Consider the following 14292-nt stretch of genomic DNA (forward strand, 5'->3'; position numbering starts at 1 on the left):
AGTCATGGACTAAGCTTAGCTGTTGCTTCAGATTATTTTAAAAGAACGTCTATAGCATTTCTATTCACAAATGTTATTACAAAGATACAGTCATAACATTATATCAATAGAGCTTTTTTAAAAAATATATATAAATATAACATAATATATAACTGGATTATATATAACTATATATATTTAAACAGTTACATTACATACATTTTAAACAACTGCTTATATAATGTTAAGAACAGCAGTCTGATTATGTGGAGTCTAACTTCACTGATTATGTGAAGTCTAACTTTGTACACCTATACATTTTGTTTATAAAATGTGTGCAAGTTCAGTTCTTAAAGAACAAATATATTTTGTTTGACTCAGTATGTCGCCTTCTTGTCTAGGCAGGAAAAAAAATGGAGACCAATGCTGTAATCCTTTCAGAATAAAATGTTTAAATACAAACATGATTGCCATTGTAGACTGTTTAATTTAGAGAGATTGTATTTCAGTTCTGTTTTTGAGAGGTTTGCAGATTTGACTATAGAGAGTACTTCAAGGCTTATCTTAATTGTTTAGATAAGATTTGTTTGAATTTGGCAGGTGAAAAAAGCATGGGTGTGGGATATAGGAAGGTTGAGAAAAGACTGGCAATTTACCAGATTTTAAATTATTTTAAATTATAGTGCATAGAGGAGCAGTCTCCATGAACTTGCCAGAATTCGGTCTTTGGGGAGTGGATTTGAAGCACAAGACTGACTATCAGGATTCAAGATTCTGAACAAACTGGAAAGGATTGTCATGATAACTCCCAAAACACTATTTAAGGTGTATACAGTATAGAAATGCAAACGATAAGACAAACTTAATAGGGTATTTTTTTGAAATTACTGTTTTGTGCTTATAATCTGGTTTTATTATTTTCTAGAAAAATTTCCTGTCTCTTAAAAGTATTTTTATAACTGTTTCAAGAAGAATCTTTTTCTATAAAACTAATCATTGGCATATAGACATATTTTATATGTAAGAAACCCTGTTATAGTAAATAAAATTACTGCTATAAAGAAATAATGCTAATTGCTATTTATTTCAGACCCACCTTGTAACAGGTTTTTGCACTTTCTGGTTAAGGTAGGTCATGCCACAAGCTTTCTGTTCAGAGCATATTTAAAAGGAAACTTGTAATACATATAAACTATACCAGTCTTGGTGGGAAGACTACTAGAACATGATACCCGAGGAATATATTTCTGGGACATTTGTATGACAGAATATATTTACACTGTGTGCATTATAAAATCTAACTGCACAGACACAGATCAGCTGCAAGGCACACACACAGTAGGTATGACCTTGTGCATTAATATGTCTTCAGGCAGGTATGACTTACAGCTTTGTATGTGTGAACAAAGTAAAATAATTCTCATGTGTTAGTATTTCACTTCTCTTTTAGATGCACATATGCTTTAATGCTCCACCATTTCTATTTCAATTACATTACATCAGTGAGTTCCACAGACTAACTGTTATACTAGCATATTAGTTCACTAGATGGTATAACTATGATGTTCAAAGGGTGCACGCAAGTCAAACTTTGAAGATCAAGGTAGTATCTCTTATTGAGTATACCTGGAAGAAGTTAGCAAGTTTTGGATGACAAGCAAGTCTTCAGGCCTCAAACTAAATCAGATTTTTAATGATTATGTTCTTTTAGAATTTCAATTCACTGACTTTTGGGTTAATTTCATCTTACCTATTTGTGTTAGAGTAGCTCAAAGTAAACAAAGCAAAGGCTTACTCTGAGAAGTCTAGTCCATAAACAAAGAGATGAGCTGCTGCTTTCACAATCCAGAGAGTTTATTCCAAACGAATCAAAATGAACAAAATGCAGGAGGTGGAAGAGATTTACTCAGAACCACCTAGTAGGTCAAAGGCAAATATGAAACATAGCTTTACTGTAACCCAAAGTCAAGAATAAAGTTAGGTTTAAGTTGGGATAACCCCTAAAAGAATCATCACTTGCTTGTTCTATCATTATAGTCATTAAAAGTACACTTTTTCATATGGAATGTCTGAACTACATTGCCTTGCTTTGTAATCCTGAGTATTTCTAAAGAGTCAACATCTTTTCATGTTCCTCATATATTCCAGTCTTTCATCACTCTTGTAATCCACCATTGAACCAATTGCCTTTTTACTACTATTTTTATTTGAGGTGAAGTGATCAGAATTCATCTCCCATAGCAGAGGCAAGAGTATGCCCCTATCTTATAGTTATACTGCATTCTACATATTCATTTGATAACGTTAGCAGGGTTGATACAAAAAAGATTTTCCAAAGAAATGTATTCACTTTCTCTGCTTTAAGCATCTAACTTAGGAGCTTAGCTTCTGTTCTCTGAATTTACCCACATTTAGTAGATAATTAATAGAGAACAATTCAGGTGTGTCCAGATGGCAATTAAAAATACTTCTATAAAATAATTTGTGTCAATAAAAGTGTCAATACTAAATGAGTCCAAAACTGCTTAACTCATGGATCTGAAAATTTAAAGGCTTGTGAAACTTCACCAAAAAGAAAAGTATCCTAAGTTTCCATATGAATCTACTCTCAGCTTACTGCAACTAAATATCTTTACCAATAATGAAAAGATATTTTAAAACGGGTATTAATCCTCACTTAAGTTAATGGGAGAGCTACTCTTTCCTCAGCAGACTCAAACTCACGCAAAGAACTGTCTTGATTACACTCTTAAAAATCATGATCAATCACTAATTGCTGTCAGCCAAGGAGAGTCTAGAAATCAAAACAATCCTTGAACTAGAGGTATAGCTAGTAGAATATCACAGAGACCAACAAAAAGATGGAATAACCTGAGGTCTCAAGAACTTGCCTTACTGCTAAATCCCTTACTTAATTTAGCTTACACAGAGGAAAGTTAAGTGGCAACCTGATTACAGTTTAGGAGTACCTGCATGAGATGTTTGAAAGTAGATGGCTCTGTAATTCAGCAGACCAAAACCAGAAAGAATGTCTGTAAGTTAATCTTAAAATATTTTTTACATAGTCAATTTTTAAGCGTTAGAAGTGAAGGAAATTAACCTTTAGAACAACATTAAGGGATACATTGTCTTTTTCATCACTTAAGTATTTGTATGAAATCCTAGACTCACCAAAGTCAATGGCAAAACTATCAGGGACTTCAAAGAAAGCAAAAGGTTGAAGGGTCAGAATTTCTGCAACTTAAGATCATTTACATTACTAAAACACTCATTTATACAGACTAATGGTTTGAGCTAGAAATTAGCGGGTAGCGGGCAGCATTATGTGGCTTGCCTTATTCAGTAGCCAGACTAAATGAATGTTCTTTCTAACTCCAAAAATCTGGAGTTGAGCTATGCTTGATATTTTGATACTTTTATTAGTCTTTCAGATCTCCGCTGTCTTCTCTAACACCAACAAACTTAAATCATTTTACATGATTCGTACAGAACATTGCTATCCTTTAGCAATTTATAATATAATTTACTGAAAGTTCTTTCTAGCTTTGCAGACATTCAAAGTCATTTAGATGCAGAAGAAAGTTTTCTTTGCTTATGGTTCAAGCTAGCCAGATGTGTGTGATATTAGGGTATTAGTATTATTTTAATAACTAATACTAATAATTTGTAATTCTTTCAGGTGCACACATGCCTAAATGATTTTTCATTCCTATTTCAATGACATTACATCAGTGAGTTCCACAGACTAGTTGTAGTACTAGCATACTACTGCACTAGATGGTGCAACTGTGATGGTCAAAGGATAGAATTACTAATATACTAGCAATTATACTAACAATTAGTAATATTCTAGTAGTACTATATTAGTAGAGCTAGTTAGAAAATACTACATTGAAGCTTATAACAATTCAGGAAACAGAGCAAGATTCCATTTACCCATATTTGGCTGTATCGACAATCCTTGCAATCACAAGCCCAAATATAAATATTTCAGCTCAAGAATTATAATGCAAAACATTTGAGAGATTTCTTTACAAAAGCAAATTTTCATTTCTCTGTCAGATACTACCATCATACTAAAATTATATAGTCTCAATTTCTTCTCGAAATCTAATCAGAATTTTTATCCACAGCACAGCAGAGAGCTGTTTAGATGTAGCCTGGTATTCTACATGTCTGTCCAGTCTGAAGTCTAGGTAAACCCTGAAGACTTCATCATATTAACAAACATTAAGCCTTTCACCAAATATTCTGACGTTACAGCATTAAAGAGCTACAGATGCTAACAAAAATGAGGTAATGGTCTTGTGACATTCAGTGCATGTTTTAAATGTGGTAGGATTATGGAATAATGCAATAAATTTTTTGGCTAGGTAAATGACAGATTACACAGCTTTACTAATTCAAATCACAACATCGTGATAACGGAGGGCAAAAGGATGCGTATTTATGGTTTAAGGTCCATCACCTTCTACGCTCTGTTTCTGGAAAAGCTGGTAGTAACAGCTCAAGAAAAGGAGGACCGGAACTGAAACAAAACTAAAAGCCTAGAAACACAGATAACCAAAAAATATTTATTCTAAACAAACAATAAAACCCGCCTAAATACACCCCACACATGTGATTTGGACTTACTCATGTGTATTATTTCAGTAGCATGACTGGATTTGGCCTACTGTGAACTTTGAGAGTGAGATTACAAAAGGCCTTCAATATTGTTTCAGTCATATTAAGTTTCTAGGTAGCTAAAGCATTTTCAGCTTCGCTAAAAAAAAAAGAAAACACATTACGCTTAAATAGAATCTAACATATATCGCATGGAGAGGTTTCCTATGGAAGCACAGAACACAGGAAATGACCTTGTCATGTCTACAGATCATGACAGAACATGAGAAAGAAGAGGAAAAGAAAGGAAAAAAAAAGAGAAAGTCAGATACATCATAAAGTGGCAGATACAGAAACACTGATACTACGGCTCTGGCACGAGAAAAAGCTTGCTTTCAAACTGAATGCTTCATACTTTTTACAGTTGAAAATGATTTTCTCTCAACTAACCTTAGTCCCCCTTGCTGCAAATCAAGTCCATGGCTTCTTACTCTGTCTGCCATGGATACAGCAAACAAACCACTTCCCAGCCCTTCTGGCATCCTTCCCCTTCCTCACACCTCGGGTACGTTCACCAGGTGAGAAGTACTCGGAGAAGCAACGCCTCAGACAAATTTGGAAAGCAACAAGAAACCACGAGATGGCAATGGCCCTGACACAGGGGCAGCCCCAGCAGGACTGCTGCCACCGCAGCCCCGGCAGCCCGGCCCGGGAGCAGCCCCCCGGCTGCGGGGGCTCGGCCAGCCCGGGGGCAGCGCGGTCCGCGGCTGCCCTCTGCTGCGGAGACTGCGGAGCCGGGAGCTCCGGACTTGGAGTCAAGACCACCTTAACACGGAGGGACCCTCCTCACCTAAAGCCTGGGAGCGGTGCACAGCAGGATGCACTGTCTGGTAGAGGCACAGGTAAAAATTCTGTGGCAAGGAGGAAGGAAAACTAGGGAGAAAAAGATGAGTGAGAAAAAAAAAGTGTCCCAACTAACAAATTTCTTGATCTTTGCTTAAGTCAAGGCTGCATGTATGATATGTCTCTATTATTGCCAGACTCTTAATATTTGCAGTGGGTAAATTTATAGCAACCAACTGATTTAATGGCCATTCCAAATGCAGTAGAAAGAAGATAATCTGTATCATGCTACCGTGCCATGCTAAAATACAGTGCCAAAATTGGCTACTGCAGAAGAGTGGCAAGGGGTATTGAAGAAAGTAGGAGTCAGTTAAGATAAAAACAATGAATTGCAACAGTTGTTCCACAATCCCTATTGAGGGAGTTTATGCTGAAATAGAAAAAACACAGTTAGCACCCTATTATAGATCATTCAACCAACATGCTGATAGTGTCAATAAAAACAAAATACACAACATTAAAATCATAATAACTCAAGGTTTTAACCTATCAAAAAAATTTTTTTGAGACAATATGCAGATTCTAAGACTTAGGATATTGTATGCACTACTTTTCAAAAGCACCTAGACAGAAATATCAAAAAGAGAAGCAACCCTTGATCTACTTCCAAATAGTGCACAGGTCACTTGAAGAGACCATAATGGTCTTAAATGCGATCTCTATTGAAAAGAGAAAAGATTAAAACAGCAGCATAAAATTTAATTTCACAAGGAGGAATTACCTAAAAATTACAAGTCAGTCAAAAGGATAAAAAGCTTGTGGGTGGCAAGGAACCTTACAGACACCATATCAGAGGTACAGAGAAAAAATTGTATCAAGAAAGAATTTCAAAAGCATATGGTCTTTCCCTAATCTTTCTGCATACCCAGTATCCCCATGCCTCAAAATCACATACATGGTTTAAAAACAAGCACAGAGAAGACTCCTGCAAGTAAAAGATACTCTTCAAAAGTGGAAATCACAGTCAAAGAAAATAGGAAAGAAAAAAAAAAAACTCTTGTAAGTTCAATGTAAAGCCTATTTATTGGATCAGATGAGAAAGGACTATAAACAACTTGCCAAAAACATAAAGCCAATAACAAAATCATTTTCAAGCACGTCAGATATAGGAAGCTTTCCAGGAAACAGTTGGGCACACAGAGAATCTAGCCGTAAATACAGCACAAAAGAAAGAGAAATAGAAAAATTAATTTATTTGCCTTAGGATTCATTACTACAGAAAAGGCCAATGAGGTTCTCATATCAGATCTATACTTCTCCAGAGATGTGTTTTAGGCACTGTCTCAAACTGAATAAGCTTTAGAACACACAAATGTGACTTCCAAGAGGATTTTAGAGATGATGCTGGAAATTACACACCAGTTAGAAATTTTCCAGGCACAGAAGTGAGACTATGTATTATACAGAAGAACAGCTTTTTAAAAAATACAGATAAATGTGATGCAATGAAGGAGAGAGATAGAATATCATTTTGAAGTTGATATTCATGTGCAACAAATTGACTAGAACTCCTCTAATGGAGTCAAAGGCATGGACAAGAGTGATCAGAGGAGTGATGCTGGATTCACAAAAGGGTTCTTACAATCCATACCTAAAATTTAAGAAAAAAATTATGCTGTCACAGAGTAAGAGAAAAGATCTACTCTGGTTAAAAATAACAACTGTAAAAAAAAAAAAAAAAAAAGGAAATTAACTATAAAATAAATTGTCAGTTTTCAAAGCAGAGAGGTGTAGCTCTGGAGTCTGAGAGTCTGACTTGGTTCTTTGCTGCTATGGCATAGGCATACGGTGTACAAAAATCTTGAAAATGTGGCTCTAGTCACCTCATTGGAAACGAGAGGACAGACAGCTGTGTGTGTTAAATTGTTGATGAGGACTAACAGACTCTGTATATGAAAGTGATTCCAAACAAACTGTGCATTTTGTAAAGAACACTACTGCAAAAAGATAAAACCTATAAAATATTTTATATATATATATATATATATATATATATATATATATATATATATTTTGTTATATATAGCAAAAGGAGTTGTATATATACTCACACAGGAGACCAGGTACTAAGCTAAAATCGATCTTCACTTGACCTAGTAAACAGTTTTAATAGGATCCCTTAAATGAGGAATGATAAGAAAAGATTAAAAATAAATATATTGAATACAAAAAAAAAAAGGTGGATTTGCCTTCCAAATTTTACTAAGTTTTCATTTTGATTACTTTGGATTTACATTAGATTTGAACTGCTATACAGATATAAAGGTATTCATTTTCTTGTATATCTAAAAGTATGTGTGCAAATGCATTTAAATCTAACAAATACATGAACAAATCACAAAATGGACTGTTGTGGCAAGCATCTTTTGCTTTAAAATTTTTCAAATTAAAAAGGGAAGATGTGTGACCGCAGTCATTTGAAACTCTTAAATTAATAAGTTGTTAATTTTTGTAATGCTAGAATCTCTGCAGTTCAGCAATGATAAGTATGGCTGCTGAAACATATTCCTGCTGTAGAAAGGAAACTAGAACTAGGTACTCTTAAATTCCTCCCCACAAATTTCTGCATGTTACTAATGCTTACACAGCTTTTTGTTCTTGCTTTCATACTTAGGATTTCCTAATCATCCATCTTATCAGTAACTACATAGTACAAAAATAAGAATTAATAGCACTGAAGTTTTATTTTGAGAGAGCAGAACTTTCCTAAAACTTTTCTCTCAAAGTTTCAAAGTTAATCAAACTTCCAAGAAAAAGAAAATTCAACTGAAATGACAAACAATGCAGTTACAGCTCTTACATTTCTTACAAAACTTTTCTATTAAATTACATTCATATGTTCTTTACAACATCAAAAAATCTCTGATTACCTAAACTATCCAACATGGCAGTAATTAGTCAGTGCTGATTCAAATATTGTGAAAAATACCAATATAATTTTCCTTATTCAAAAAGCCCTAATTTCTTAAAAATGTATTTTACCTCATACCAATTTTTTTTTAATCTCTATAAAATTATTTCTTAATTGTAAATTTCAAAAGGCTATGTCAAATAAAACATGCAGTCCCCTTTTTGGTGATAGTGAAGGACATAAATATTGACATCTTGAAATGTCCCATGAATGCTTGAAAGAAAATACCAGTGACTGTATTTTCCCTCGACAATTGCTGCTACTGCTTTATTGGCCTCTGGTCACTGTGACCTAACATTCAGAAAAATGCCATAGGATAGAAAGTGGACTTGAGGTGTACTTTCAGCACTCACAATTGGCTTCATGCACGGCTGAGGGGTTTATGCTGCCTTCATGACAAATCCTCCCCTCCCTGTCACCAGGGGCCTTAGCTGTCCTTCCTCCCTCCCTGCTCCTTGTACCAGTGGCCAGATGAGGACTCTGGAATTGCTTCGGCTACCTGGCACAGAATGCAGTTATGCATAGTAACAGCATCAAGGCAATAAAAACATGTATGGCAACACACACAACCAAAGTCAGCATGTTACACATCAACTCCCATACTTCTTTTGCAAAAGCTGTCTTGCACATGCCATTGCTTCCCTTATCAATAATTTCACAATAGGTGAATGGAAAATAGTTATAAGTAAATAAAAAGTGAAGTCAGCAATTTAATAGCAGGCCTAATATAATAAAGACAGTAGCAGAAAGCTGGGCAGAAATAGGGGAAGAAAAGCAAGGATTACAATGCAAAGATCTAGACAAGCGTTCATGCACAGTATAGAGGAAAATGCCAAACGATAAATCTTATCTTGGTGGCATCTTGGAAGAATCTAGACATACGTTGAAAAAGCTATCAGAGGGGAGACCAAAGTTATAATCTTATGCTTTTTTAGATGCCTATATAATACACTATTTGATAAAGAAAAAGGATGTTTAAAGTCTTCAAAATTATTTCTCAATTAACAAATCAGAATGGCAGAAGTTCCAAACTTTGGGATTAACCTACACTGGTCATAATTTCATGGATCATGCTTTTAATATAGAAATACAGACTTGCCACCTGATATATACATATATAAAAAAAAGTTTTAGATCTCTACTTCCATCCAGGATCTTTTTATTCTATTTATAACTTAGACAGAAGATAATTTTGGTCAGCCAGCTTGTCCTCCAATATAACGATGTCCAAAGAACTTGTTACACTCATTTCTTGTTTTGTTCCCATGACTTGTTCAAAGAATAGCATGTGTTTTAGAAAATATTCATTCTTGACTTAAATATTTAAATATTATGAGCTTCAAATGATTATACACGTAAATTGTTACTAGGAAAAATCATGATCAGAGCTCAAACTTTCTTTAGGATTAACTAAGCATGAGTTTTCTCAGTCTCACCATAGAAGTGCTATTTTTCAGATCTTGCATCATTATTTCCTGAAAGCTTTCCAGTTCCCACATTTTAGACCTGTGACCATCAAGACTACATGATGCTTCAATGATGGTGAAGAATTCCTGCACAGAACATTTAAATAATACAGCTAAAGGAAACGTTTTCCTCCTCCTCCAACAGCAAAATCGTTCAGCCAGTCTTTGACAAAGCCTCTTCTAGCCCATTAATTCTAAGTTTGGGTGTGAGCAGTCAAGCAAAGAAACGAAACAAATATTTCCCCATGTTTCTTGGTCACTAATAGCCATATGTTAAAGAATAAACATTTTGCTCAATAATAATAAAAGCGTTTTCCACTTCTGCACACCAATCTTTCCTATTCAGGGCACAGCACATTTCTGTCGTGCAAAGTTAGACTTCCGTTAGGAGAGCAAGGTCTGCCACAAATACAATTTTTAGTCAAATAATCCCAAATCCAGATAAAAAGGTTGAGCCTTGCCAGTTGTTAGATGAGCCTGCTTGACCCTCCACAACTACTTTTCCTATAATATTCTTAGGATCACTAACCAATAGGGGTTGAGGACTGTAATAAAAACCACCTTTGCCTTACCCTCGCCTGCCTGATTATCAGGTTGGGACAGATAGTGCTGTCAAATTCTGTACAATTCAGTGCCTCACAGAGGGAAAAAAAAATATTATTATAATAGGATGTGAAAAAGAGGGTTTAAAAGTCATCAGGCAGAAATCTCCGAACTAGTTCTAACAGTCGCAAGATACTATGCAAAGCCTTGGAGAAACATGCACTCAGGTAGTTACCGTATTACAGCCATGCCAGGGGTGACAAAGAGCCTGAAATGATGAACCCTGTTAAGAGAAACTTACTGAAAAGATTACAGGCAAGTTCAAAAGACAGAATTGCAGATGTGTTTTTTGCCAGACTTCGGCTCTTAACATTTACAAGAGACACGCTTGGTCAACAAAAGATTCATTTCTGTTTTGGAAATACTGTATATAAACCCTGACTATACTGTATTCAGTATATATACTGGATTCACTGTATCTTTATATCAGTTGATGCCTTCCATCCATCCAGTAGCTAGAAACTGAAAGTAGAAAGATTTAGAGCAGTAAGAAGGCAGATTCATTTTTTAGTTATTTCTTCAGCAGTGAGGAACCAGCTAGCCACCGAAACATTTAATCACCAGAAAACATTATTTATTTAAATAAATAAAATTCAGATTCTGCTCCCCCCCCCCATTTTGTCTCAGAGACATATTTGAGCTTACTTAAGAGCTGATTCAGGAAGCCCTATAATCTGGCTATTTTAGAGGTCAGACAATGATCGCAACTCAGCTGACTTAATTTGTGTATTGCTGTTGTCCCCAAGTGACTTGGGAAGGAACCAATCACTATGTTTTCTGCTACATAGTTACAGTTTCAAACAATTATTACATTTCATGTGAGGAAAGACAACTTTATTAGAAAGCGATGAGACATGCAGGCTCATACTTAATGTGGAATTATATATTAATATACAGGGCATTGTACCATTGATTACTAAATGTTGGTAACAGGAATCTTGACAAATCTCCAATTTAGACACAAGCTGTATCTGTGAAGTTTTGTAAACAACAACAACAACAAAAAATCAAAGATAATCACGTTAAAAATCAGTCTTCTGTCTTGAAAGAAAATCTAAGAGTTTGGTTGTGGTCTTTCTCAAGCTTTGGCTGTGTCATGCAGCCAGATGCAGTTATATTGCCACTGGAAATGTAATACTGGATAGGATGAATGAGGGATATTAGTGGTATAGTGAAAACGAAAAAGCAAGCAAAATGCCTGGATAAATCGTTTCACGTAACTGATAGGCAACTGTAAGGAATAGAGCTTCTGTGAAAACAGAGAAACCCTGAGAAGACAGCTTAGTTTTGTACTAAAACAGCTAATAACACAGAAAAATGTCAGTGGAATTAAAGAGAGCAACATTTCCTAAAATTCTAGCCTAGGCTGGATAAAACAGTTGAAAGTTCTGTTAGCAATTAGAATCTACTAAAGACCCCCATAACAACAAAAAGCAACCCACTCTACTCTAAAGCACTACTAGAAAGCTCTACTAGGGCTTAATAAAAATTTGTTCTGCTTATTAAAACTGCTCCTTCCACCCTGTAAAAATATTTAAACAGTAATCAGGATATGGGAGTTTGTCTTACCAAATCCATTTCAAAGTAAGAAGCAGAAAAACACAACTCTATCAGAAGACACTTAACAATGCTATCAGTAAAAAGAACAAAAAGAAAAAAAAATCAATTTAGCATATATTCATACATTCTGAATTTTTCCATGAAATGCCATCTAATCATATATGCACATCAAAACAGCTAAATGTGTAGATCAATAAAATATCTTAAATGATCCAATTTTGAGATTCCAAAACAGTTTTTCTAATATTTCTGTATTTCCCCATTTTTCACCAGTGTTTTGCATGTTAAAAGAAAGAAAGAAAAAAACTTGTAACAAATTTAATACAACATTTACCCAGGTTTCAAGTTATTTTAAGCACTTCGGTTAAATCTAATATTGATTAAATCTTGCTATCCTAATTTTATTGAGTGAATTCATACCCAGCACAATTGTTTTCCTTTCTGCTCCTGTAACATTTTGAAATTTGTGTAATCCATTAGAAAAATAAAACACAATAGCATGCAAATGAAGACATGGACCCAATACTATACTATATTGAAAGTTCCTCTCTCTTGGTACTTTCCTAAGTTCAGTCCAGAAAAAAAATATATATTCGCAATTCTCCAATTTACATTACCATTGCATTCTGCAGATATGCCTTTTATGTAATATAGGGAATATTTACAAGAATGCCTATAAAAGAAGTGGCCTACTACCACAAATTGATAGCGTAGGAAAAAAAAATTTTTGACTGCCTTTTAAATTCATGAAAAAACATCACTTGTATTGTGCTGCATGAGATATGAGTAGGTGTGCATTTCATTGTACATGAAACAGCAAAAACTCAAGAGCAGCACTGAAAGAGAGAGGACAGAGAATACTAATCACATTTGTCATTTATTGTCACACCTCCTAAATCTTAAATGTATAGAAATGTAAATGTAAGTGTATTTTGCATATCCAGCCACTTTCTTTTAAAGTAATTTCAATTTTCTGATAGCACTTTCTCATTAGGGTATTCAGTACTGCAGCAGATAAACCAGTAAGCTATCAAACTCAAAGATATATGAAATCCTTACTTGTTTAATGAGCAAGTAAAGATAGTGCATATATAAAAGGTGAAGCTAAATTCTTAGGCTTGTATTTTATAACTTCTTCCACAGTCTATGGTCATTCACACAGAGTTATTTATGTCAGAGTTATTTATGTTTTTGATGAGATACTCATCTCCTTCCCCTGCACCATGCAAATTTCTTCCCTACTTCTCACCGTTTTTGCTCCATGCCTATTTTACTTTCTAGAACACTATTTTTGACACTGGGGTCTTCCAACCATTTCCACAAATTGCTCCATCAGATAAAACTTTTTTCATGTTCATTGCATTAATGATTTCTGAACAATAAGGCAATACGAGCACTACTAAATTCTCCTTTGGAAAGACTTTTGGTTTTAAACAGTCATTAAAGAAGGAATACAATCTGTACATAGCTCTTATATATGATCATGTGCGCTTAATATTGTAATAGGATAAAGGTGAAGTATAATATTGTTTGACCCCTTCAACTACTGACATTCATGCCATGTTATTGTTAGTGTTGCATGTTAAGCAAGCAAATTTTCAATGAACTCGTGTTGGCTTTACCACAGACACAGATGTTAGGCGGACTCCTTTGTTCATAAGGTTCTCATTATTAACTGAAACCAAGTTGAATATTTGACTGAAGGAAAGGACCATATCATTGTTTTCAGATTTTGCGCTATGACTTAAGTGATCTACATCTGCCAGCTTTGGAAATACCAAGTACTTCTTGGCGCCAGTACTGGCGCCTTGCTCTATGACTACCATCTTAAGTGTTTCAGATTGAGGAAGTCTACTAACCATCAAAACAGTTTAATAAAAACTCAAAATTGTGATTAAGAGTTACTCACTAGCTGATAGAGTGCTCTGAATCTTTTTATATTTATGAATAACTCCACAAAAATTAGCAAATCATAGTAAACTGAATGCATGGCTGTAACTATGTAGCCTAGAAAGTTTGCAAGATGTTTTTGTGATTTATGAAGTCCATGTTTTACTTAAAACCACATTTATTTAATAGGTAGGCTGGCACTTCACAGCACAATTCAATCTGCTTCAAATCTATCCAAAGCCTTTGGGAAACATAACGGATGCTCTGAATATAAATGCAATTCCACTTTTCACCTTTCTGCACTACTGTCTCTTAGCATAAATGTGAAAAGTACTGCAATCCCTCCAAAAGATCTCCTCCTATAAAAAACTGAAG

General features: G+C 34.8%; 1 protein-coding gene across 1 annotated transcript in view; it reads right to left on the reverse strand.

Moving 5' to 3' along the window:
• The window catches only part of FMN2 (formin 2), a 164249-nt gene that overhangs the window by 79592 nt on the left and 70365 nt on the right, over positions 1–14292 (reverse strand). The gene's annotated exons all lie outside the window — the stretch shown is intronic.

This window comes from Rhea pennata, chromosome 3 (assembly GCF_028389875.1).
Source record: "Rhea pennata isolate bPtePen1 chromosome 3, bPtePen1.pri, whole genome shotgun sequence".
Classification (NCBI taxonomy): Eukaryota; Metazoa; Chordata; class Aves; order Rheiformes; family Rheidae; genus Rhea; species Rhea pennata.